Here is a 26,117-nt window from a genome sequence, read left to right on the forward strand (position 1 = left end):
AAGATTGGAGGGTGGCCAATGTAACGCCCATTTTTAAAAAAGGCTCCAGGGGAGATCCGGGAAATTATAGACCGGTGAGTCTGACGTCGGTGCCGGGGAAAATGGTAGAGGCTATTATTAAAAACAAAATTACAGAGCACATCCGAGGACATGGATTACTGAGACCGAGTCAGCACGGCTTTTGTGTGGGGAAATCTTGCCTGACCAATTTACTTCAATTCTTTGAAGGAGTAAACAAACATGTGGACAAAGGGGAGCCGGTTGATATTGTGTATCTGAATTTTCAAAAGGCGTTTGACAAGGTACCTCATGAAAGGCTACAGAGGAAATTGGAGGGTCATGGGATAGGAGGAAATGTCCTATTGTGGATTAAAAACTGGTTGAAGGATAGGAAACAGAGAGTGGGGTTAAATGGGCAGTATTCACAATGGAGAAGGGTAGTTAGTGGGGTTCCTCAGGGGTCTGTGCTAAGACCGCTGCTTTTTAATATATTTATAAATGATTTAGAGATGGGAGTAACTAGCGAGGTAATTACATTTGCTGATGACACAAAGTTATTCAAAGTCGTTAACTCGCAACAGGATTGTGAAAAATTACAAGAGGACCTTATGAGACTGGGAGACTGGGCGGCTAAATGGCAGATGACGTTTAATGTGAGCAAGTGCAAGGTGTTGCATGTGGGAAAAAAAAACCCGAATTATAGCTACGTCATGCAAGGTTCCACGTTAGGAGTTACAGACCAAGAAAGGGATCTGGGTGTCGTCGTCGATAACACACTGAAACCTTCTGCTCAGCGTGCTGCTGCGGCTAGGAAAGCGAATATGGAAAACAGGTGTGAGGATGTTATAATGCCGTTGTATCGCTCCATGGTGCGACCGCACCTTGAGTATTGTGTTCAATTCTGGTCGCCGCATCTCAAGAAAGATATAGTAGAATTGGAAAAGGTGCAGCGAAGGGCGACTAAAATTTTAGCGGGGATGGGACGACTTCCCTATGAAGAAAGACTAAGGAGGCTAGGGCTATTCAGCTTGGAGAAGAGACGGCTGAGAGGAGACATGATAGAGGTATATAAAATAATGAGTGGAGTGGAACAGGTGGATGTGAAGTGTCTGCTCACGCTTTCCAAAAATACTAGGACTAGGGGGCATGCGATTAAACTACAGTGTAGTAAATTTAAAACAAATCTGAGAAAATGTTTCTTCACCCAACGTGTAATTAAACTCTGCAATTCATTGCCGGAAAATGTGGTGAAGGCGGTTAGCTTAGCAGAGTTTAAAAAGGGGTTGGACAGTTTCCTAAAGGACAAGTCCATAAACCGCTACTAAACGGACTTGGAAAAATCCAAAATCCCAGGAATAACATGTATAGAATGTTTGTACGTTGGGAAGCTTGCCAGGTACCCTTGGCCTGGATTGGCCGCTGTCGTGGACAAGATGCTGGGCTCGATGGACCCTTGGTCTTTTCCCAGTATGGCATTACTTATGTACTTATGAGAAGCAGAGTTAGACCATGTGTTTGGGTCCCCTGCACCCCCCCCCCCTAATGAGAAACTAGCATTTGTAATTGTAAATTAGTCTTGGTAAAAAAATAATAAAGAATTGCCTTTATCATTATCTTGTAGTTTTGGTTTCTTTTACTCCTTCCAGCAGAGAATGGCTGGTTTATGCTAATTTGAGAGGCGATACAAGCAGCCTAAAAACAAGAGAGATGTGGTAGCCGTGTTAGTCCACTTCAAGCCCAGCATCCTGTTTCCAACAGTGGCCAATCCAGGTTACAAGTACCTGGCAATATTCCAAAACAGTACAATACTAGAAATAGGCAGTAGATTTTCCCCAAGTCCATCTTGACAATGGCTTATGGACTTTTCTGTTAGGAAGATAACTTAGCAGGGTTTAAAAAAGGTTTGACTAACTGCTTTTACTACATTCTCTACCAATTAATTCCCATCTGAAACCAGGGACGTAGCCAGACTTCCGTGGGAGGGGGGTCCAGAGCTCGAGGGGAGGGGGCACATTTTAGCCCCCCCCCCCCGCCCCCTCCTGCCGCCATTGTCGCCCCCCCCCCCCGTCTCTGCCGACCCCCCTCCCGCTGCGAACCCTCCCCCACCGCCGCCTACCTTCCGTTTTGCTGGCGGGGGACCCCACTCCCCGCCAGCCGACATCCTCTCCGACCGTTCTGCTGCAGAGAAAAGTCTTCTTCCTTGCATGCTGATGTCCTGCACGTTGTACGTGCAGGACGTCAGACTCAGAGAACAGTATTTTTCTCTGACCAATGATCAAAGAGGAGACTTTCATTACTATCAGCTGTGGCTCTATGTTTTAAAGCCCTGTTATATCTGAGATCTTTTTTCTCCACATTTTTTGGGATTGCGTGGCAGTAGGAGGTACCCTGATTAGAAGAGAGGTGATTTTTTTCTTGAGTACTGTATGATCTTTCATCTCTAATTCTATTTGATTTTTCTTGATTTAAATTACCCCAATATTGATAGGATAAATGTTACATTTGGGAGCACCAGGGAGATAAAATTCCTAGGTGTAATAAATGACTGCTTCTTGGAGCAACTGATCCAGGAACCGACAAGAGGTGGAGCCATTTTAGATATAGTCCTTAGTAGAATGCAGGGCACAGTGTTGTGTTGTGTTGTGTTGTGCTGTGCTGTGCTGTTCTATTGTATTCTATTTGAGCCTTATATACCGGTTGTTATTCCACAGCGCTTAACAAAAAAAGCAAAAAGCTCTCTAACATCAGAGGAGTTACATATAAACAGAACATAATTACAGTATTAGCAATACTAAAATTCAATTGTTGGACAAGTAACCAATTATTTGCTAGAAAGGTTTTTAGGCTCTTTCTAAAAGATAAGTAAGGTGATAAGCCCTTCAATGACATGGGCAATTAATTCCACATCTGTGCTCCATACAAAGGGATGGAACTCTCATAAACTGATTTAAACCTAACATTTTTAAAAACAGGAAACCCCAATGTTTGAAAAAAACAAAACAAAACACAACATTCTTCCAGAGGAGGGGATCTCAAGCAGTTCTGTAAGACCATTCAAATTGAAGCCATAGATCAATTTATAAATCAAACATATTATTTTGAACTTAATACGCTGATGTGTTAACAGCCAATGAAGATCCCTAATAGTGGGTGAAATTCTGTCAAAGTGGCCCAACCACAGCTGGGCCTCTCACCTCTCACCTCTGCGCGGGCCAGTAAAGCGGAGGGGGGTCCGGTAGAGGGGGGGAGCGGCAGCGACGAGCTCAGGAGGGCGGGGCATGGGGGCGGAGGATGGCAGGAGGTGGAGCTGTGGGAGAAGGAGAAAAACAGAGAGAGGAAGAGAGGGGGACTGGGGCTGCTAATCTTTGTTTTTTTGTTTTTATTTTTTATTTAATACATGCAGAAGCGGGGAGCAGCGGCGACCTGGGGGGGGGGGGCGGGGGCAAGGCCGTCCATATAGGACGCTCCTGACGAGCACCCTTGCCCCCTCCCGGTCCTTTTTTATTTGTATGCAGAGGGAAGTGGGGAGCCACATGTTTGTGTTGTTTATTTTGTTTTTCAACATGCCAGCTTGGAATTTTAAGGTGCAGGGGGAAGCGGGGAGATGACAGCTCAGGCCTTAACGACAGCTCTGACCTGACGTTAAATATTTAATGGTAAATGAATTGGTGCACTCGTCGGTATGGTTAATGCATTCCGAATCACCCACATTTCAATGGTAGTTACTCGTTTGCATTCCGTTTTTGTTAGCTGCTAGCGTCGTCGGAAAATGGCCTTTAATGCATGCTACATTTCAAAATTTCCTCGTTAAAGGGTTGTTAAAGTTTAATGCATCTTGCCCAGAGTCCCCACCCTTGCAATATGTCATTCTCCTTTCCTGTCTCCAGGCTACAGAATCTTGTCTCTCTCTTTCTAGGTCCATAGCCTAGCTCCCTTCAAATGGTAATTAGCTCTTAACAGATGGAAACCTACTGCAGCCCAAATAGTCACCAAATGGCCTCCTTTAATACACTTAACGAAAACAATTCATTGCATGTCTCATTGTTTTTCAATTACCTGGCCAAAAGAGGGGAGAAAGGGGTGGGGTGCTTGCTTGTACTGGGCACCAAATGGCCTTGTTTGTTTCTTTGTAATCCACAGACTAAATAAATGTCTCCACCCTTCACCATTTTAGATTATGGTTATTCTTTATATTAAATACTACCAGCACTGGAACTGCATGGTCTAGGCTTTCATAATTGCACCCTGACCAACAGTACTATGATGGAATCTAAAATTATGCTGGGATTCATGTAACACATTATGGGGCTACTTTTTTTTCTCACAAAAACGTCAAAATCAGTATTTTTGAAACCTGTTTTTGTCGACGTTTTTCTTTGCTGATTGTCTGCGATGTGCTGGATTTGGGCGTTCCTAGGACTTGGACATTTTTCAGCTATGATGAAACAAAACAAAACCATCCAGGTCTAAAACTAAGATGTTATGAGCTAGACCTGTTTTTAGAACGAATAAGACACAAAAAAAGTGCCATAAATGACCAGATGATTAGGTATGACCTCCCCTTATTTTCTACAGTGGTCACTGACCCCCTCTCATCCCCCCAAAATTGGATTAAAAACATTACTTACCAGCCTCCCCCAATCATTTTGAAAAGTTGGTTCCTATGGACCCAAGCCCATACCTCCTCCTACCTGTTACACTTGTGGTGGAAAGAGTGAGAAACAGAACCCAAGCTAGAATAAAGAATTTGCCAAAAAAGCAGCTGGATCAACCTTTTCTCTTTGCAACTTGGTGGGATATTGCTTAGGTGAATTTAAATTCAAGTTGAAGATTTTCAAGAAGAATGAAATATAGCAATGTTCTGACCAAATTAAAGGTCCCTATATATAAAATGGTCCAAGGATATATTTTGTGAGGTCTCAGAAAAAGCTACAAAATCTAATTTATGCCCCCTTTCATGTGCAGGTAAGAGTGAATCGTAAAATACCTGTATGTTTCAAAATTTGTATTGAGAACAAAAATATCATTATTACAAAAATCAGTAGTTACATGTAGTTCGAACAGTTCAAGTTTTATAACAGTCAAAAATCCATAACCGTCCTCATATTTTATCTTAAATGTCCACCCTCCCCCCTTACCCTCCCCATTCCCCCCACTTATATAACTCTCTATGGACTCCAAAGAAATCATAGTAACTGCATTCATATTTTATTAAGGATTAGGCTTCTGCCACGCTGTGTGAGCTTGGCCAAGTAGGGGCTCCAAATCTTAAGAAATCGAGCTTTACGTTTGTAGGAGCATCTGGCCTCCTGCGCTTCCCGTGTTAATACTTGATGTACTTGGTTGCGCCAGTGCCAGAATTCAGGGGAATCCGGAGAGGTCCACATTTGCAAAATGCACTTCTGTGCTATCAAACAGAGCTCGCGACACAGCATTATTTCTTCCGCTTTAAGCCCCTTGAATGAACCAGGACAGTCCAGCACCACCTGAGTGGGTGTTCCCTGGACATGACTTGGCATCAAAAGGGAGAGAAAAGCCGCCACCCGCCTCCAAAAAACATCTTATAACCATACAACCCCAAAACCCGTGATATAAGGAATTATCAGAAGATTTACATTTCAGGCAGGTAGGTGTATCAATTCCTCCCGCTCAAAATAGCTGAACCTGTGTAAAGTATGCCCCGTTTATAACTTGATAGGCGCATTCTCTGTATCCCGCCCCGCTGATTAATTGGGAAATACCTTTAAGGTGAGCTGCAATGTCCCAAAAAGCAAGATCACATCCCACATCTAATTCCCATCTCCGCCTAAGCTGGGCCAGCTCCTTCCCAGGTGCCATAGACCATATTTTCTTCTGAAGACTAGAAATAGAAGGAGCCTCTTCTGAGATCTCCTCAATTAAAGTCTGAATCTTCTCGCCTAGTTTAAAATTGAGTGCCTCTTTGTCTAAAGAATGAACATAGTGCTTTAACTGGCAGTAAGCAAAAGTATCACCCCAGCAAATAGAATCACGGGGAATCAACTGGTCTAGAGGCTTAATCTCTCCTGCCCGGTCCACCACTGCCCCCAAACTACTGAGACCCTGATTCTCCCAACGTGCAAACACTAAATTTTCCATTCCAGGTATAAAGTTCAGGTTCCCCTTAATAGTTAGAAGCTCTGTCACTTGTGGGTCGCCTCCCAATTGCTTCTCCAAAAATCTCCACGCTTCTCGTAAGGGGCCTAAAAGTACAGATCTGCCCATTAGCTGTGGTAAAGAAGATCTATCACCCTGCAATAAAGAAATCAATTGATAAGGTCTAAAAATAACTTTCTCTAGTTCCAGAAGTGTATGGTAACCAGAGGAAAAAACCCAATCACGTACCTGTCTCAAATTACATGCAATATTATAATATTTGATATTAGGTAAGCCCAGCCCTCCCTGGCTCCAACCCCCCCCCCCCCCCAATAGTAATGGCATATTAATTTTTGCCTTCTTATATGTCCAACAAAATTTCATCACTATGCGATAAAACATTTTAATATCCTTCATTAGTAACCGCAATGGCAAAGTCTGCATCACGTATAACCACCTAGGGAGAATTACCACGCGAATTAAACACAGGCAACCTGACAGTGACATTGTCAAAGTTCTCCAAGCCTCCAGTTGCTGCTTCGTCTTGTCCACCAGCCGTTGAACATTTATTTTACATAGCGCCTCTGTCCGAGCTACCAGCAGGATGCCCAAATAACGAAATTAGTCCTCCACCCATCTCAATGGGAACTGTCCCACCCATGATCTACAAGTTTCTGCTGTAATAGCTAACGATTCAGACTTTTCATAGTTTAATTTAAAACCAGAGTATGACCCAAATTCTGTAAATATCTCCAGAAGATCACCTAACGACTCCCGGGGATTCGTAAGCATTACTAGCAAGTCATCAGCAAAAGCCGCCACCTTAAATTCCTGATCCCCAAACCACACCCCACTAATGATCGAACATGAGCTAATATCACGGATCAGAGGGTCCATATACAATGCAAAAAGTAGGGGTGACAGTGGGCACCCCTGTCGAGTCCCTCGACTAATTTCAAACTCTTCTGAATACATCTTGTTCACCCACATCCGAGCTCGGGGTGACAAATATAAAGCAGCAACCGCCTTCACAAACCAACCCTGGAACCCATATTTGTCTAATGTAGAAAATAGAAAAGGCCACTCCACCCGATCAAACGCCTTTTCGGCGTCAAAGCTGATCATCATTGACGATTCACAGGTGGCCTCCAAACGTTCCAGGGAAGCCAAAATGCTTCTTAGATTCCGTGCCACCGACCTCCCCTGAACAAACCCCACCTGTGCTTAATGGATAATACCTGGGAGTACCCGTCTCAACCTATTCGCAAGTATTTTTGTGAAAAGTTTTACCTCCTGGTTAAGAAGAGAAATGGGCCTTTATGAGCTTACCAAAGTGTGGTCCCTCTGTGGTTTGGGCAATACTATAATCTGGGCCAAATTAAGATGTTCTGGCAGCCGTTCTTGCTCCACCCATGCATTAAATGCTTTAGTTAATGATGGTACTACAGAGTCTCCTAACATTTTATAGAATTCTGCTTTAAGTCCATCTGGACCCGGGGCTTTACCCAACTTGCTACTTCCAATTGCCCAGCTCACCTCATCACAACTTATAGGGGCATTCAAAAGCTTACATTCTTTCTGTTTGATGTTAGGGATTGTAATATTTTCCAAATAGAGATCCCCACTGAGACCACTCTCTTCCCCCGAGTCATACAATTGCTGAAAGAATTTTTGAAATACGTCTCGTATCTCTCCATCGGTGTGAAGTAACTGCCCCCTCTCATCCCTTATATTTAAAATGTGCCTGGAAGTGTACTTTGGTGCTATTAACCTTGCCAACACCTTGCCCCCTTTATTCCCATGTTTATAAAGTTTAAATTTATAATACATTCGAGATTTAACTGTCTGATCTTGTAACAAGGAATTCAAAGTTGTTTGAACTGCTACAATATCTTGTCTAACCCTGGGAGTCGCCTGCTCTCCAAATTGTTTTCTTAAGCCCACCAGTTGCTTCTCTAATCATAGAATTTCTCTGTCACGAGCTTTCTTGTGGTGGCTAACATAGCTAATAATGTCCCCACGCAATACTGCCTTTGCAGCTTACCAAAAGAGAGTGGCATCCTCGTTCATCCCCTCATTAAAGTGTGAATATTCCGCCCATTTAGTTAATAAAAACTCCTTAAAGTTCCCATCTTTGTAAAGATAGCTAGGAAAAGACCAGCCTCTCTTCGCCCCTTTCTGATTCCCCACGTTCCATGTCATCCAGACCGCAGCATGGTCTGAAATTATACAAGGGCCAATCTCAGCCCCACCAATCTCCGAGAAAGCCTCTCGTGAGATCAACAAGTAGTCAATCCTGGAGTGAGTGCTATGAGCCCTTCGGATGCATTTTAATTAAAACTTAACGCAGAAAAAACACAATGTCTTATACTCACATCTCAGTATATCACAAATAAATTCACCACTATAACCACACCAAACTTCTCCCTCCCTGTGACAGACACCCTGAAAATTCTTGGAGTTACTTTTGATCGAAATCTCACACTTGAAAACCATGTGAAAAATACAACAAGGAAGATGTTCCATTCTATGTGGAAAGTAAAAAGAATAAAACCTTTCTTCCCAAGAAACATTTTTCGGAACCTGGTACAGTCAATGGTGCTAAGTCATCTAGACTACTGCAATGCACTATATGTTGGATATAAAGAGCAACTCATCAAGAAACTTCAAACAGCCCAAAACACAGCTGCCAGACTAATATTTGGCAAAATAAAATACGAAAGTGCCAAACCCCTAAGAGAAAAGTTACACTGGCTTCCACTTAAAGAACGTATTACGTTTAAGGTCTGTACACTGGTTCACAAAATCATCCACGGAGATGCTCCGGCCTACATGATAGACCTTATTAACTTGCCATTCAGAAAAGCTAAAAGATCAGCACACACATTCCTAAATCTTCACTTCCCCAGTTGTAAAGGACTACAATACAAACTAACACATGCGTCTAGCTTCTCCTATATAAGCACGCAGCTGTGGAATGCACTGCCAAGGGACCTGAAAATAACTCACAATCTAAACAACTTTCGTAAATCACTGAAGACCTATCTCTTCAACAAGGCATACCACAATGACCCAGAATAGGAACTGTAATACATCACCACTTACTTAAAATCCAGAATGTTTTCTCCCTATGCCTACTGTATAGTTCTTCTAGTTCATCTATACTCTCTGTTTTATACCAACTGCATCTTTACTATGAAACGACGTTCTATTATTTTATCTGCTTAATCTACCAGGTCATGAATATCCTTTAGTTAACACCAATTGTTTCTTTTACTCTGGAATGACGATCCACTATGTTATCCACATAATCTATTATGTCATCCATGTTCTCTATGTAATATCAATTGTACTTTTTCACCCTGGAATGGCAAATGCCATGAAGGAACATTGTAAGCCACATTGAGCCTGCAAAAAGGTGGGAAAATGTGGGATACAAATGCAGCAAATAAATAAATAAATTTACTTATTTCTATAATTTATATCCCATATTAAACATAAATTGGGTTGATACCTGGGAGCATTTAAAATCTTTTTTTTTTTTTTCCTAAGCCTACATCAAAAGAAATTAAAGATGACATGAGGTAGAGTGGGCAGAGCCAAGCCAGAGTGGGCGTGGCTGGGCGTGTACTAAAATCTCCCTCCCACATGAACCTTATTCTACCATAACATCACTGTGTAACTATTTATACCGGAATTGGCGAACGCCTTTACGGTACTATGTAAGCCAAATTGAGCCTGCAAATAGGTGGGAAAATGTGGGATACAAATGCAACAAATAAAATAAAAAATCGGGATCCCTTGGCAGCTCTGCACATGTAAAGTATCGCATACCATGTAAAATGAGTTTATCTTGTTGGGCATACTGGATGGACCGTACAGGTCTTTATCTGGTGTAATTTAACTATATTACTGTTAATATCTGGCTCTTAGGAACACGTTGAACCATACTGCCACTGCAACACATATTCCCATGTTGTTGACTGGTGAAAACCACTTTTCCCTGAAACATGCTCAAAACAGAATAAGAGATGAGGTGAAGATGTGCATGTGCCCCAATGAAAGGAGAGTTTAATCTTATTTTCAATCTTTATAACACTAGGCTTCCTAAGGCAGATTACAAAAACACTTGGGAGGCGGGGCTGGTGGTTGGGAGGCAGAGATCGTGCTGGGCAGACTTATACGGTCTGTGCCAGAGCTGGTGGTTGGGAGGCGGGGATAGTGCTGGGCAGACTTATACGGTCTGTGCCCTGAAGAGGACAGGTACAAATAAAAAGTAGCACATATGAATTTATCTTGTTGGGCAGACTGGATGGACCATGCAGTTTTTTTTCTGCCGTCATCTACTATGTAACTGCATCAGTTTGCAGACCCAACTATCAGACTGACTGTTAATGTGTCCTTTAGATTGTAAGCTCTTTGAGCAGGGACTGTCCTTCTATGTTAAATTGTACAGCGCTGCGTAACCCTAGTAGCGCTTGAGAAATGTTAAGTAGTGTAAACAGATAATATCCTCACTGAAATTTGGCCATGTATTATTACTGTGTAGTATAGAGCAGTGTAGAAAATTGAGCACAAAATACAGCCTTTATCAGTGCTGGTTCCACCAGCTACAATAATTTTTAAAGCTGTTTTAGTGATATTTAGTTTTGATTTCATGATATTTGTATGTACCTGGGATTTATTGGGAAGCTTCCAAATAAATTAAAAAGCTGTAAAAACAAAACTTTTGTCTTCCACCTTTTAAGGCACTGCCTATCCAACTGAAACAGCTTTTGACTTTTTACATATGGGCCACCATAGGCAGTCCATTATTTCTAATTATTTGTTTGCTATTGTTTTCAATAATGTTTGCTATTGTTTCGGGACAACCAGTGTGGTGGCAATCTCCGCCTACTCCTTCAACTCAGATAATGCACTAGGGCTCCACAGCTTTCCTTCACACCGGTGTCCCGCCTTCTTCTGACGCAACTTCCTGTTTCCGGCAAGGCGGGACGCCTCAGGGGGGCGAGAAGATGTGCTGTAGGGGACAGGGTGCTGGAGAAGGAAATTTGCGGGATTGTTGGTGGGTAACCTCTGGTATGAGTTTGATGGAGAGGTGCTTGATTGCGGATAGGGAGGAGAAGGGGAGATGTGCCAGAGACCGAGGAGAGCGGAAAAGAGATGGAGAGATGTGTCAGACCACGGAGTGGGGGGACTGGTCCCTGAATGCGTGTGAGAGTGCGAGGGCAGCCGAATGCGTGTGTGGAGGGCTGATCGGAGTGTGAGGGCAGCCAAATGCATGTGATTTGCCGTCTTTGTAACGAGCCTCTCACTTGGTATAACGTTGCTGTGTACCCTTACACCGAGCTGGCTGTCTCAGTTTCATGCAGGTGTCAGTGCCCTACCACTGCTGCTTGTCAGTGTTATGGGGGCAGCGCAGGGGAGAACGGCACCGTAGTTGGACCCGGTGGCTGACCTCCTCCACCGATGCCTTTTGGTAGTCTGACTGATTTGTTGAAAATCTCTGCTGTCAAACGCTTTGTCGATAAAGAAGCATTTCTGCACGTTTGCTCCGAACCTCTCTGCCAGTCCGAATTACTTTGTCCTTGAACTTCCTTTTCTATAGAAAATAGCACCACCTTATACGTTATTAAAGGATTCTCCATTTGAATGACTCCCCCCCCCCCCCCCAGCAGGGCTCTATTGATTTTTTTTAAGCCTGTCTGTAATGGGTTTTTCGTTTTACTCCCTGTACTATTTTAGTAAACTGCTTCTGAATGATTTCCATTGAAGTGGAGACCTCACTAGGAGTTGAAGGTAAAATGACTTGGATATCTCTACTGATATCTTTCCTTATATACTTGAATATACTCTTAACTTTTGCTAGCTTGATAAGCTAATGGTGTCCTTGGATCTTTTGTTTTGTTTACAGTACCTTTCTCTCCATTAGAATGGTGTAGAGTTAGCCAGAATTTAATGCTAGAAGATGCATTTGGGCTGCAAAAACCAAGGGAGTGATACAGTGCAGGAGGAGGATCTGATGCTTTTAAGGTGTGTAAATGGGTTGATAAAGCAAAAGACAATAGTCTGAAGGATGATTGGGTGCATATGAAGAAGAATGACAAACAGGAAAACATATATTGCCTCTCTGGTGAAACCTTTTGGAGTATGCTCAACAGCTCTGGAGGCTACACATTCAAAAAGAGATAAACCAGATTGATTTATTCCAGAGGGTTTCTGCTAAACTGGTCAGTGTACTTAAAGAGCTAAATGTGTCTACTGTGGAGGAAGGACAGGATAGATGAGATTTGATGGTGACATTTAAATACTTCCAAAGTATAAAATGCACAGAAGGTAGCCCTATTTTAATGGAAAGAAATCCATGGAACGAGGCTCTTCCCTTTTATTCTTCCATCCTGCAGATTACTATCTATGAAAATATTTCTTCACAGAAAGGGTGGCACATGCATGGAATAGTGTCCAAATGGAGGTGGTGGAGAAAGTGCAGCTTTTGAATTAAAGAAGAATTGGAAAAACGCAGAGGCTCTGTGAGGGAGAGGAATGGACTATGGAGCTAAACAGCTGGTGTAGAAGGGAAGATTAGGTAGGCTATATGGGCGTTTTCTGCTATTATCTGTATCTTTCTATGACTTATTACATGTGGGAGCCCAATAAGGTCACATTTAAGTAGTCTTCCAACAGCTATGGCAGATTCTCTGCAAGCAGAAGCTGTGATTGCTTAAGTGCTGGATTGGCAGTTTGTGTAAGGATTTAATCCATCTGGTCAGAATTATAAAATGGATGGAAGTGCTTCTAAGTGTTTTTTGCTTCATTGAAGAGGGATTTCAAAAAGCACTTTTTTTTATCTATACCTTTTAGCTTCCTACCAGATAGGTGTCATATTGGACTCGCGGTTGGTTTTCATTTTGCCCTGATGTAGCCCTTAGGAGGGTGATACATGACCTTGTTATATTGCTTGTGGTGAATAAATATAGAATACAGACATTCTGCGCTGGTCTGTATTCCTGCTGTTCTGAATTTTTAGGATCATCTGCCTGTCTGCTTTCTTGGACCTTCAATAGATTGATGTCTCTTGCAGTTGTACCATTTGCACACCATTCTTTGGATGTTTTCTATCGAGATGAAATACAGTGGTTTTATTATTTTTGTTGGATGTGTGTATATTATTTTCATGTAGTTTTGATGTCCGTGGAAAATTGGAAGAGAAGTGATAGGTTGAAACGAGCAGTATGCTTCCTCAACTGCCTGGGACAGTTCATCAGCCACATGTACTATATTACTATGTAATTTTCATAAACCTCTGGCATGCAGTCTCAGGATCAGTAGTTGTTTTTTTTGGCAGGATTTTCAACTTGACTGTCCAAGATTACCTATTTTAGTGTTCTTTACTGAGGACTGGTGACAGCCACCATTGACCCTAAGTGTAGTCCCCTTACTTTTCCTCTTCCAGAGTTTTGCTACTGGCACTATATCCCTATTAGTTGTTCTGTTTACTACCAGCACCATTCAGTTAGTCCTAGAGAGCAGTGTGGGAAATTGAGCACTGAGCAGCTCAAACTTGTTGTTTACTTGACAGAATTAACCAGCTCTTCAAGCAATCTTATTGCCAGTGAATCTATGGAATAACTTTAGGAGAATTAAAAAGAAAAACAACAAAAAACTGGGAGGGGGAGTGAGCCAGGTTGAAGAGGTTGGGAGACAGGTTGGTGAAAGCCAACTGGTAGGGATGATAATGGGATTGGGACTGGCTGAAGTGCAGTTGTGGACAGAAGCATGAACGGGGATAGAGAATTTGTGGAGGAGATGGGCTTAGGGGAAGAAAATATATGTGTGTGTGTGTGTGTGGGGGGGGGGGGGGGGGGTAGACTTTGGATGCCCTTTTACTAAAAATGCATGAGTGTAGGTTGTGGGTGGGAAAGGGACAGAGAAGATGAGTGGTCACCAGTGATAAGATAGTGTGTGGGTTGGTTTTGCATGCTGTTAAGGCTGATTGCACAGCCGCAGCCTTATAAGGGAGGATTATGACCTCCCTCCACAGATGCTCTTAATCTAACCTCCTCTCCAAGGTCCTTCCCCAATCACAAGCCCATTGCATGCTCTTCCCCAGTGGAAAGCTGCTCCCACACCCCTGGACCACCCTCCACCTCGTAAGAGTTTGAGGTAATCCCTGGTCGTCTAGTGGAAGGGGGGGAGCACCTCCCTCTGCTCTTGCCACATCTGCATCTGTGCTCCAAAATGGTGCCAATGACCCCTAGTGGTAGTCTTGATGTACTACCACTAGGTGGGGGGGGGGGGGGGGAGGTCAGTCTTCCATAAAAGGGCAAATCCAGAACCTTAAATGTTTCCCATTCCGTACCAGAACCCCAGAGATAGGCTGAGATCTGAATTTCAATGCATGGATAAAACAATGATTCAAGGAAGAGGGCTTTAGATTTGTTAGAAATGGGCAGCATTTTGGGGAAGGAGCAGTCAAGGGTGCTGGCATTAACATTTTATAAAAGAGAGAGAGTAGCTTTTAAATTAATTCATAGAGGAACGTTAACTTAGTCCAAAGCATCTGTTAATCGTCAAAGTATTACTGGCAAAGGGAAAGTTAGAATATCCTGATGCAGAGGTTGTTAAGGCCAAAGTGCATTAAAAAAAGTTGACGGATATAAATATTCCAGTTTACTATCAAATGCTAGACACAATGTGAATACAAATAATAAAGCAGCAGGTGGAGACAGAGATTACAAAGCTGAAGGCAGTGATACCAGACGGCCAGCTCCTCCTTCACCTCAGTACATCTCTATCTCCAGCAGGTGGTGGACGGCGCTTCAGCAGCTCCTGGATTTGTCTGTTGGGGATACTCCTGGGTCCTGCGGGCCAGTTGAGTTTAGGGGTGTCTGGCTGGTGGTGCCGACTTTGGGGGCATACTCAGTCTTCTGGGTCCCTGCTTCACCCTTTCCCCCTTGCCTCCCGGTCTTTAGAGCTGTAGCCTTCCTCACCAGTAAAAAAGAAAAAAAACCCCCAAGAGAGCTCCTTTGCCTTCATTTGGTGTTAAAAAAAAACAAAACAGAAGATTTCTGACAGGACTGGGCAGTACAGGGTTTCCCTGTCTTAGTGCTATGCTTTCAGTCTGTGTGCCGGTTAGGCAGCAGGCTGCTGCGTCTGTGGGACTCTGCTTCTCCTCTGGAGACACCTGCTGTTTGGTGAGTCCCTGCCTTTCTCTTTCGGTGTGGGGGTACCGTGCTTTAATATGGGCGACGCTGGTTTTTGAAAGCTGTTCCAGCTGCGGTAGCAGATGCTGTGCAGCGGGATTATGTGTGGTGGCATGTTTGAAAGCAGGGGAGGGAAGTGCTGAAGTTCCTCTTACCCGAGCAGCCTTTTACCGTGCTAAAATGGCGGGAACGCTTGCCTTTTTGCTGGAGTGGCCCTCTCTTTTTTCCTGATATCAGCTCTGATCCTTTCCTGCCCTGCGGCCTTGATTTGGAAAGGGGGGAGGGGCGGCTTCTCCTAAAGGACCTTGTGTTCCATTAGAGACTGCTGGTCCAGGGGATTCCCCTTTATTTTCTCCAGCCTATGGTTTCCTTTACCAAAATCACTGTTGAGTCAGAAACTGTTTGCATGTAGCTGGGGCAGTGGCACAAATTCTTCTCAAACTGCCCCCCCACTATGCAAGGGGATCCAAGGAAAGAACAGAATTACTTTAAGCTGTTTCTATATCTTCTGAGCAGGATCTCCTCTGCTCTGGGACCCTTAATTTGAACCTTTCTTCTTAAGAGAGCTTGGCCTCAGTAGCCCTTTTCGTGATTGGTGGAGTTTTTATGCCCATCTTGGGCAGATGGGTTCTAGAGGGCTAAGTTTTCCAGAAGGAATCTGATGGTCCTGTGATGTGCCTTGTTATTTTCGGGATGCACGTCAGCTACTGGGGGCTTCTTTGGGACAGGGGCTTTCTGACCTCCCTCCCCCCTGAGTTCATTCTGCTACTCTGTATGCCTATATGTTGCAGAAGTCTGGTAGGGGAGCTAACGGTTCCTTTTTAGTTCAGCCTTTGGAGTTTTCTGCCTTGTTTCCTGTCTCAGTGCCAGATGCACTAAAGTCGTCGTTAGAGCCGTTCCCTACCGAATTCCATAGCGAATCGGTAGGGAACAGCTATGCATCAAAGAAAGGGAATGCAAATGAGCTTCCCCCTCCCCCCAGCATTGAAAGAGCTTTCCGCAGCCCCGCCCCCCCGAAGTTGCCGCCGCTGCTCCCCCCACCATTGAAATGACAGCGCCCCCATCGCCCCCCCCCCCCCCGAGGTTGTTGCTGCTGCCACTCCCCCTGCCCCCCTCCGTCTGCCACTGGGCCCTCACAGTGCCTCTTACCCCCATGTGAAGGTGCTGCACCGGCTGCAGCAGGCAACAGCTGATCGCTTGGCTTTGAGACTTCCTTTCTTTCCTCCTTGGCCCGCCCTCGTCTGACGTAAGTAACTTATGTAGGTAACTTATGTCAGACGAGGGAGTGGCGGCGATGACCTCAGGGGGGGCGGCAGGGGTGGGGCCACGGGGTGCAGAGGATGGTGGGGAAGCTGTAATTTTAAGGGGGGGGAGCGACGGCGGCGGCCTTGGGGGGCGGGGCTGCGGAAAGCTCTTTCAATGTAGGGGGGGGGGGAGCGGTGGCCTTGGGCGGGGGGGGGGGCGTCGGAAGGGAAAAAAGAAAGCATTGCTCATTAGGGACGTCCTTGAAGGACGTCAATGTTAGGCACAGACACGCGCAGCTTGTTTTTTTTTTTTTTGCTTTTTGACAGCAGCCCCTGCCTAACGAGAGGTGCAGACCTCACGTTAGGATTTCCACCGTAAGGGGAATCGGTAAACGTTAGTGCATATCATTATAATAGCCTTACAATGGTAGTGCAGCTCATTATAATGATTTGCATTCCGTTTTCGTTAGCTGCTACCGTGATCGGGAAATGGCGTTTGGTGCATGCTAAGGTTTACTACTTGCTCGTTAATGCCTCGTTATTGGCTTGTTAAGTTTAGTGCATCTGAGCCTCAGTCTCTTCTGATGGACCCTGCCCCGAAGAGGGGATGTTTTCTCTCCAGCTGAGCAGTAGGGTCCATTTATCCCCTGTCTTCCTCTATTCGGAGGGAATCTTTTCAGGGCAGTCCCTGTCTGCACAAAGGCAGCAAGAATCTCCTGAGCTGGAAAGCCATGTTTGCCTCATTTGAGCAGGGACCATCCTTCTTTGTTTATTTTGTACAGCGCTGCGTAACCCTAGTAGCGCTCTAGAAATGTTAAGTAGTAGTAGTAAGTGGGTACATTGATAGCAATAGGCCTCACTGTGGCGAGTTTAGATTTTTTTATAGTTCCTGCATTGGCTAAAGCTGTTCGTAGTGTGGGAAACAGTGAACAGCATCAGAACAGGGCTCCTTGTATGTTGGGCCTGTGAAAGGGCCTATTTAGTGTTTTTATTTACAGACTTTTCTGTCCTCTCAGTTTTTCTCTGAGGGCAGTTGCTTGAACAGCTTGGAAGTTTCCCGCCTTCCTTTGTGAAACTCTTTTTATACTGGCTGTACAGGCATTGCCTATGAGCACACCACCCTGAGTGTGCCTGATCTCTGATCTTGGAAGCTCAGCAGGGTTGGGCCTGGCTGGTTTCTACTTGGATGGGAGACTGCCTGGGAATACCAGGTGCAGTCGGTTTTCTTTGTATTTTTTTTTCAGCACCTTTTGCTTCTTTACAATTACAAGTGGGAGTTTCTAGGCTTAGTGCCTTTGGCTCCACCTTTCTGTGGGAAATGTTATATATTGTTATTTTCTGGGGCTAGTGCTCTGGTCTCAATGGAACCTCAGTGCTGTTGTCATGGGGGCTTTTGCTCCAGGTGCAGTAGCTTCAGCAATATAGTTATGTTTTTCTGGAAGATGGTTGGCTTTCAGCCTGAAGGTCACAGGTTTAAGGCTGGTTTGTGCATCATATTAGAAACTGTGGCCCTCAGCTCCAGCTCCTTTTCTATGGGGCATATTTTACTTCCCGCTCTCATATTGCTTGCCTTGACAAGCAGTTCTTTCCATAGCTGGGACAGTTTACACTAGGCTACAGTGCCAAAGGTTAGCAGTGGTGGTTTGCCAGAGCAGCTCTGCTCTTCTAGTTTTGCTGTCGGACTCTGATCAAAGTATTGCATTCTACTCCAGCTTCCACTGTATTTGTTGCAGTGTCTCTAAGGCTTTTATTGCACTTTTTCTTTATATTGGACCGCTAGCTATATTCAGAGCTACTTCAGTGTAGCCTGCACTTCAATTTTCCCTGCACTTCTGCCTTAGGAAGTATTTATTTTCTTTCCTCTTTGGCCCCATCATTTGCCATTTCTCTGGCCGTTCAGAGCCCTCATGTTCAGTTCCAGGCTTTGCCTGTCGGCATGGCTATGGCTCCATTCATCTTTTCCTAGGTTTGGGAATTTTGCGGCATTCTCTGCAAGGACAGCATCAGAGTGCACCTCACTCTAGATGAGATCCAAGAGTTTATCTTCCCGTGTCTTGAAGCTGGGTGGTCACCCTTCAAATGAGCCACCTCGTCCCATTCCAGACAGCTCTGGTACGATTTTGTTTCTTGACCGAGGACTGGAGGATCTAGGTTCAGACTTGGGTGCGCAGTCTGCTCAGGGCACTGAGTCCTCGGGCCTGGCTATGCATTCATGTCTTGGGTGCTGTGGCAGACACTTTGGAGGTAGTGCTGTGGGTGGTGCTCATAGACATCATCTACAGCTCTTGCTTCTCGATGGGTGGTCTCCTGTGTTCCAGGAGTGTCAGCAGTGTATTCCGTGGCTGATCTCGGTACGCTGGCAGATGAACTGGTGGCTTCGCAATTCCACCCTGTGGAAGGGATACCTTGGTGCCTCCGCAGTGGATGGTGGTGGTCACGGATTCAAGTCTCTCGGACTGGAAAGCTCTTTGCCTCCTCCTTCTGTCTCCGGAGTGGTGCATGGCACAGGGGATGGTGTAGCAAATCTCCTGCCTGGATCAGCTTTTGGTGCTGTTCGTCTTCTAGCCTTTCAGGACACATTGCAGGCCAGGCGGTGCTTGTGCCATCTCCCCCGCCTGGACCTGCTTTTGGTGCTGTTGCAGGCCAGGCGGTGCTTGTGCCATCTTCCCCGCCTGGACCTGCTTTTGGTGCTGTTCGTGTTCTAACACTTCAGGACATGTTGCAGGCTAGGCTGTGCTTCTGCCATCAGAGAAGATGAGGCGGTGGCTGCTTCTTCGACAGTGGGACTTGGAGTCAGACTGTGGCCATCAGGGCGTGTCGCCCCCATGGAATGGGCAGTGGACCCTGTGTTCCGTTTCTACGTGGCCCACTTTGCGGGCTTTTCCTACGGTGAGTTCTCTTTTCTGCCATCTTCTGGTTTCGGCAGAATGGTTATTCCGCACCAGTGCTTCTCCAACATGGCCTCAGATAGAGAGCTCCTAGGTAGATCTGATGGCATCCCGGCTGGACGCCCAGGTGCCTTTTTTCTTTTGTCATCGGAGAGAGGGTGATTCGGCAGGGCTGGTTGTTCTATTGCATCCTTGGCCAGAGGACGTTCTTCGATAGTGTTTCTTCCGTGGCCTGTCTGCAGCCAAGTTCTTTTCAGGTCGCTCTCCACTGGGGTCGAGTCATTCTGGTAGCTCCGGATTAACCAAGACGCCCTTGGTATGCGCATATAGTGAGGCTCCTGGTGGTGCCTTCGTTTTGGATCCGCTTGACTCCGGGCTGTTCGTTCTGGGTCTGCTCTTGACTGGATGATCCCTCTCGCTTTGGTCTTATGGCCTGGTGTTTTGAGAGGTCTACTCTGAGGAACAGAGTTCTTGGGACGCTATGGTTACTGTTATGTTGCGATCTTGTAAGTGGTACACAATTCACTGCAACCGCGTATTCTCAGGTGTTGAGGATTTTTTGAGGCTGGTTGCGGCCCACGCTTGGTCTTCGTTGTGGGCGTATGTTCCTCAGCGATTGAGTTCTTTCTGCAGGATGGGTTGCAGAAGGGCCTGGCCTGGCCTTGCACTTGGAGGTGGTGCATTTCCTGCAGAGTGCTTTGCTCCTTTGCTGCTTCAACCTTCTTCTCCCTGAAATCTCGTTTGTATTCTCCGAGTCTAGCTTGGGGTTCCTTGTATACCGAGCATTGCTTCGGACTCCTTTTGTTCCTTTGCAGAATACTTCACTTAGGAACTTACAAGCAGTGTTCTTGGTCGCCAATTCTTCGGCATGCAGAGTGTCTGATTTTTTTAGTGCAGCCATTCCGAGCTTTTTTTGCTGCAATTTGCTGAGTCTGGAGCGACCTTGCTTTTGGTTTTCTCTTTCTTTTCTGGCTGTGGGTTGACTTTTCTTTTTCAGCCCCTCTTTCTTCCCTTCTTTTGGGAGGGGGATTTTCACACGGAGTACACGGTGCTTTGTCTTCTGGATGTTCAGAGGGCTCTCCGGTATTTGCAAATGTTGCATGTTTTTCAGCATTCAGATCTTCTCTTTGTCTTTGTTGTTGGTTCTTGCTGTGGGACGGCAGCCTCTGGTCCGATCTGATTTTTTTCTCGTTGCATTGCAGATAATTTGTGGATTTTTTTTGAAAAGGTTGCATCCCGCCGGTGGCATTCCAGGCTTGTTTCACGAGTTTGCTATCTAGTTCTTGGGTGGAACGGGTGTGCTTTCACTATTGGCGACTTCCCACCCTACTTAGGGATTGGTTTGGTACATCCCACCAGTTCTTGGATTAATCCACTGCATATGCTAAGGAAGGTAAAATTATTCCTTACTTGCTGATAATTTTCTTTCCTTTAGTAGCAGCAGATGAATCCAGGATCCTGCCCTTTGTGAGCCGCACTTGATTTGCCTGTCCTTGTTCTGGTCTTTAGTTTCCAAAAAAAAAAAAAAAAAAAGAGGAAAGAGAACAGAAATCACTGAAGAGGACTCCATCGCAGTCGTGGTTTCTCTTTAAATCAAACTGACAAGTTTCTGTTTTGTATGGTTGGTGAGGAAGGCTTCCTGGTTTCTTGTCTGATTCTGCTTGGTGATGAGACATGTACTGAGGTGAAGGAGGAGCTGGCCGTCTATTATCACTGCCTTCAGCTTTGTAATCTCTATCTCTACCTGCTGGTAGATTGACACAGTCCACCAGTTCTTGGATTCATCTGCTGCTACTAAAGGAAAGAAAATTATCAGCAGGTAAGGCATAATTTTACTGTCTGTTTGCAAATGCTAGAAGTCCAAAAAATTAGTTAAGAGAGTTTAGAACATACAGTGTTGAATAAATGTATAGTGATAATAGGCATCTCAGAGACCTGGTAAAAAGAGGATAACCTGTGGGACAATGTGATATTAAATTATATTGAAATGATAGAATGGATATAATTGGTAGAAGGATGGCATAATATATTAAAGATGGCAGAGAGTCAAACAGGATAAAAGTCTTGCAGGGAAAAATATTGCACTGTGGATTCATTATGAATAGAAATTGTGTTCAGTGGGGATCTAAACTTGATACTGAGGTCACTCATGTCTGCCCCCCCTTAAGCTATTGAGGCTAAGACCTTAATAACTGAACTGTCATACTAGATTAGACCAAAGGTTCATCAAGCCCAGTATTCTCTTTCCAAGCCTAAGGTTCATTCCCTTCAGCAGTCAAGTCTTGTTTGCCTGTCTCTTCTTACTCCTCATCCTCTCCCACTTCATCCACAGCGTCTCCTGTAGCTATATTATTATCTGAGCCTTGTCATTGGTCAGAATCTTCTATACTGTCTCTCACTGATATTGAAAAGATGCTTTCTACTATGAATTTTAAGACTTGTCCCTTAGATTCTATTCCCTCTTTCTGGTTCATTATCACTTGCCACGGTCTTACAGCCTTACTACTTCTCATGGTTCAAAATAGTTTACAGTTTGGCATTTTTCCTTCTGTTTGGAAATCTGCCATCATTCAACCAATTCTTAAGGGGTTTAAGCCTGATCTGTCTCTGTTCTTGAGTTATTGCCCTGTTTCTAACCTTTGATTTCTCTAAACTTGTTGAAAAAGTTGTTTTTCAACAACTTCTCCAACACATCGATCATCACAACATATTTCACCCTTATCATTCAAGTTTTCATTCATGGTACAGTACAGAAACTGTTGTTAACATTACTAGTTAGCAATCTACATAGTGCAATTGATCATGGTAAAATCACTTTTCTTGTTTCACTAGATTATCAGCTGCTGTTGATATAGAAAATGTGTACATATTGAAGATAAGACAACATGCTGTACCCTGTGTATACACATACTTGTTCATCATTAGTCATAAATACTATAAGTTAAGACATTACTCCCTTACGTATTGTGAACTTCTGAGTGCTCTTGTATGGCATCACAGAATATGCAAGGTGTACAAATGTAGCACCTCGAGAAAGGAGTGCTAGTCCAAATGTGTGTTAAGATGACAAAATTGGAGAGTCATGGGATAGGAGGTACTGGCCTACTGTGGATTACAAACTGGTTAAAAGAGAGAAAACAGAGAGTAGGGTTAAATGGTCAGTATTCTCAATGGAGAAGGGTAGTTAGTGGGGTTCCCCAGGGGTCTGTGCTGGGACCACTGCTTTTTAACATATTTATAAATGACCTAGAGATGGGAGTACCTAGTGAGGTAATTAAATTTGTTGATGACACAAAGTTATTAAAAGTCGTTAAATCGCGGGAGGATTGTGAAAAATAGCAAGAGGACCTTACGAGACTGGGTATCTAAATGGCAGATGACGTTTAATGTGAGCAAGTGCAAAGTGATGCATGTGGGAAAGAGGAACCCGAATTATAGCTACGTCATGCAAGGTTCCTCGTTAGGAGTCACCGACCAAGAAAGGGATTTAGGTATCGTCGTCGATGATACGTTGAAACCTTCTGCTCAGTGTGCTGCTGCGGCTAAGAAAGCAAATAGAATGTTAGGTGTTATTAGGAAAGGAATGGAAATAAAAATGAGAACGTTATAATGCCTTTGTATCGCTCCATGGTGTGACCGCATCTCGAATATTGTGTTCAGTTCTGGTCGCCACATCTCAAAAAAGATAGAGTGGAATTAGAAAAGGTGCAGAGAAGGTTGACGAAAATGATAAAGGGAATGGGGAGACTTCCCTATGAAGAAAGGCTAAAGCGGCTAGGGCTCTTCAGCTTGGAGAAAAAGCAGCTGATGTATAGGGCTTAGATAGTCAGTGGGATTTTTCTGTCTTTGAAGCAGTTTTAAATCTACAATAGGACAGTACCTCCTACCACATGACTTTCCAATTTCCTCTGGAGTCTTTCATGAGGTACTTTGTGAAACGTCTTTAGAAAATCCAGATACACAATATCAGCCGGCTCACCTTTATCCACGTTTGTTCAGTCTTTCAAAGAAATGCAATAGATTGGTGAGGCAAGATTTCTCTTCACTAAATCCATGCTGAATACAATGAATACGCTGCCAGAACCCTTATCCACACCCTTGTCACCTCTCGCTTGGACTATTGCAGTTTACTTCTCACTGGTCTTCCGCTCAGCCATCTCTCTCCTCTCCAATCTGTCCAAAATTCTGTGGCATGACTTATTTTCCGCCAGAATCGTTATACCCACACTAGCCCACTCCTCAAGTCACTTCGCTGGCGCCCTGTCCGCTTCAGCATTCAGTTTAAACTTCTCGTACTGACCTTTAAATGCATTCACTCTGCAGCCCCCCATTACCTCTTCACTCTCATCTCCCTACATTCCTCCCCGTGAACTCCGCTCACTGGACAAATCTCTCTTGTCGTTCCCCTTCTCCTCCAGTGCTAACTCCAGGCTTCGCTCCTTTTTTCTCGTGGCACCTTATGCCTGGAATAGACTTCCTGGACCTATACGTCTAGCTCCATCTCTACCTGTTTTCAAATCTATGCTGAAAACCCACCTTTTCACTGCTGCTTTTTAGCTCCCATTACTTCCCTCACCTGTAACTGTCTTGTCTGGATCGAAAGAGGAAAGTGTTGCCATTTAGCCAAAACAGTCTTGCAGTAATCCAACAAGACTGTTACATTTGCCTTATAAAGCATACCAGTGTTGCGAGGCAGCTGAATATCCAAATACCAAAATGAAGTAGACTCCCATTGCAGAGGGAAAAGGCCCACCCATTTTTCTCAAACAGACAACATAGTAGGCATCACTATGGATTTATCTAAATTCAAACAAATTCAAAAAGTCCCCATATTCTACAAAACTCTCCATCAAAGTCTCTAGTGAAGTCTGAGGCACCACCACATGTACCAAAAAGTCATCCGCAAACGCTGAGATCTTGAATTCCTCTGGACCTATTCTTATTCCTTTAATATTAGGGTTTCCCATAATATCCCTAATCAAAGGATCCATAGATAACACAAAAAGCATAGGGGATAAAGGGCTGACTAGTGCCTCGATGTATTTAGAACTCCGAAGATAGAGCAGCATTTACCTGAATCTGCGCATAGGGAGAGCTATAAAGCGCTTGAAGCTCCTCCAAAAAAACCCCTGAAAATCCATATCTACGCAGAACAGTAAAACTTCCAATAAACATGGTCAAACGCCTTCTCTACGTCAAAGTTAACCAGCAAGGAAGGATCAACTGTTCTTTCCACAAGTTCCATTGAGATGAGAAGCTTACGCATATTATGTGTTATTGTACACCCCTTAACAAATCCTACCTGCTGTTCTGAGATCAAATTCGGGAGCACCTTAGCCAAACGATTAGCCAAGATTTTCGCAGATAATTTGGTTTCCATGTTCAAGAGAGAGATAGGTCTATACAAAGAAGGCTTTACCGGATCCCTCCCAGGTTTTAACAATAACACTGTCTGGGCCAATTGAAGAGACTGTGGAAGGGTTCCCTCTGCCACGAACTGCGTGAAGAAGGATTGCAAGGTTGGGACAATTGAAGGAGATAAAAGTTTATTAAATTCAGCTCTAAAGTCATCCGGACCTGGGGCTTTAAATAAAGCACTCTGCTGAATCACCAGAGCCACCTCTTCTTCCGTTATTGGCATGTTAAGTTTATTTAATGCCTTTCTCCCACATTTTCCTATTTCATTGGTACCCACATGTACCAAGACAGCTGGCTTCTCCCCAGCACTATCTAAAAGCCTATCTAGGTGACGCGTGAGGTCCGCCACCTTCACACCAGGCAGGCATGTTGTCAGCATTTGTTGTCCAGTTATGGTCCCGGTTCCAGTTCGCAGAGGCAGTGGGCTCCCAAGAATACACAATCCATATGGGTTTGGGTATATATAGAAAGTATATTGTATTTATACATACATATATATATATATATATATATATATATATATATATATATATATATATGTGTGTGTGTGTGTGTATATATATATATATATGTGTGTGTGTGTGTATATATATATATATATATGTGTGTATATGTATATGCTCACAGCACTTAGTACAGGTAAATATTACAGTGCTGTATCTGTGTGTGTGTGTTTAGATGGGAATCAATGAGAGAAAAGTAAGGATAGGGGTGTTCAGAGGAAAAAAGAGAAAGAGAGAGAGAGCCTTGGGGTTGGGCTGAAGGAGCAGAGCCAGGTGCTCTGGGGCTAAAGATGGGGGTGTGCAGAGAAAGAAAGAGAAGAAGCCAGCGCAGAGCCATGTGCTCTGCCTTATATATCTAACAAGAACAGAGAGGGATCAAATAACTTCTTTCTTCCCAGCCTTTGTTATCAGCTATTTCCTTTGCAACCTCCAGTTTAATTTCTTGATATAAGGAAGGTGAGCACTTTCACAGGTTTTAATCTTTGAAGTCCCTAGTTTTGGAGCCTATCTGTTTGGCTTTCATTGTTCTCAGAGAGCCCTGGTCCCAGATGCCCAGAGAAGACAAAGGTATGTTAAGTAGGGGTACTTTGAGGAACAAAGGGCTAGCAGGCAGCTGGGCAACATTTGGTCCATCTGCCATCCTCAGGGATTCCTGAGGGAGGGGGGAGTTATCAGAAGCTGGTTTCATATTAATCTAAGTATGTCCAGCAATCCTGACACACGTCACCAGGTGATCCTCACTTCCAC

General features: G+C 44.3%; 1 protein-coding gene across 1 annotated transcript in view; it reads left to right on the forward strand.

Moving 5' to 3' along the window:
- The first annotated feature begins 12,603 nt into the window (after window positions 1–12,603).
- WDR37 (WD repeat domain 37) overlaps window positions 12,604–26,117 on the forward strand; it is a 249,220-nt gene continuing 235,706 nt past the window's right edge. The window contains 1 exon segment of the mRNA XM_030198868.1: window positions 12,604–12,700. The gene's annotated coding sequence lies outside the window, so the exon portion shown is untranslated.

This window comes from Microcaecilia unicolor, chromosome 1 (assembly GCF_901765095.1).
Source record: "Microcaecilia unicolor chromosome 1, aMicUni1.1, whole genome shotgun sequence".
Classification (NCBI taxonomy): domain Eukaryota; kingdom Metazoa; phylum Chordata; class Amphibia; order Gymnophiona; family Siphonopidae; genus Microcaecilia; species Microcaecilia unicolor.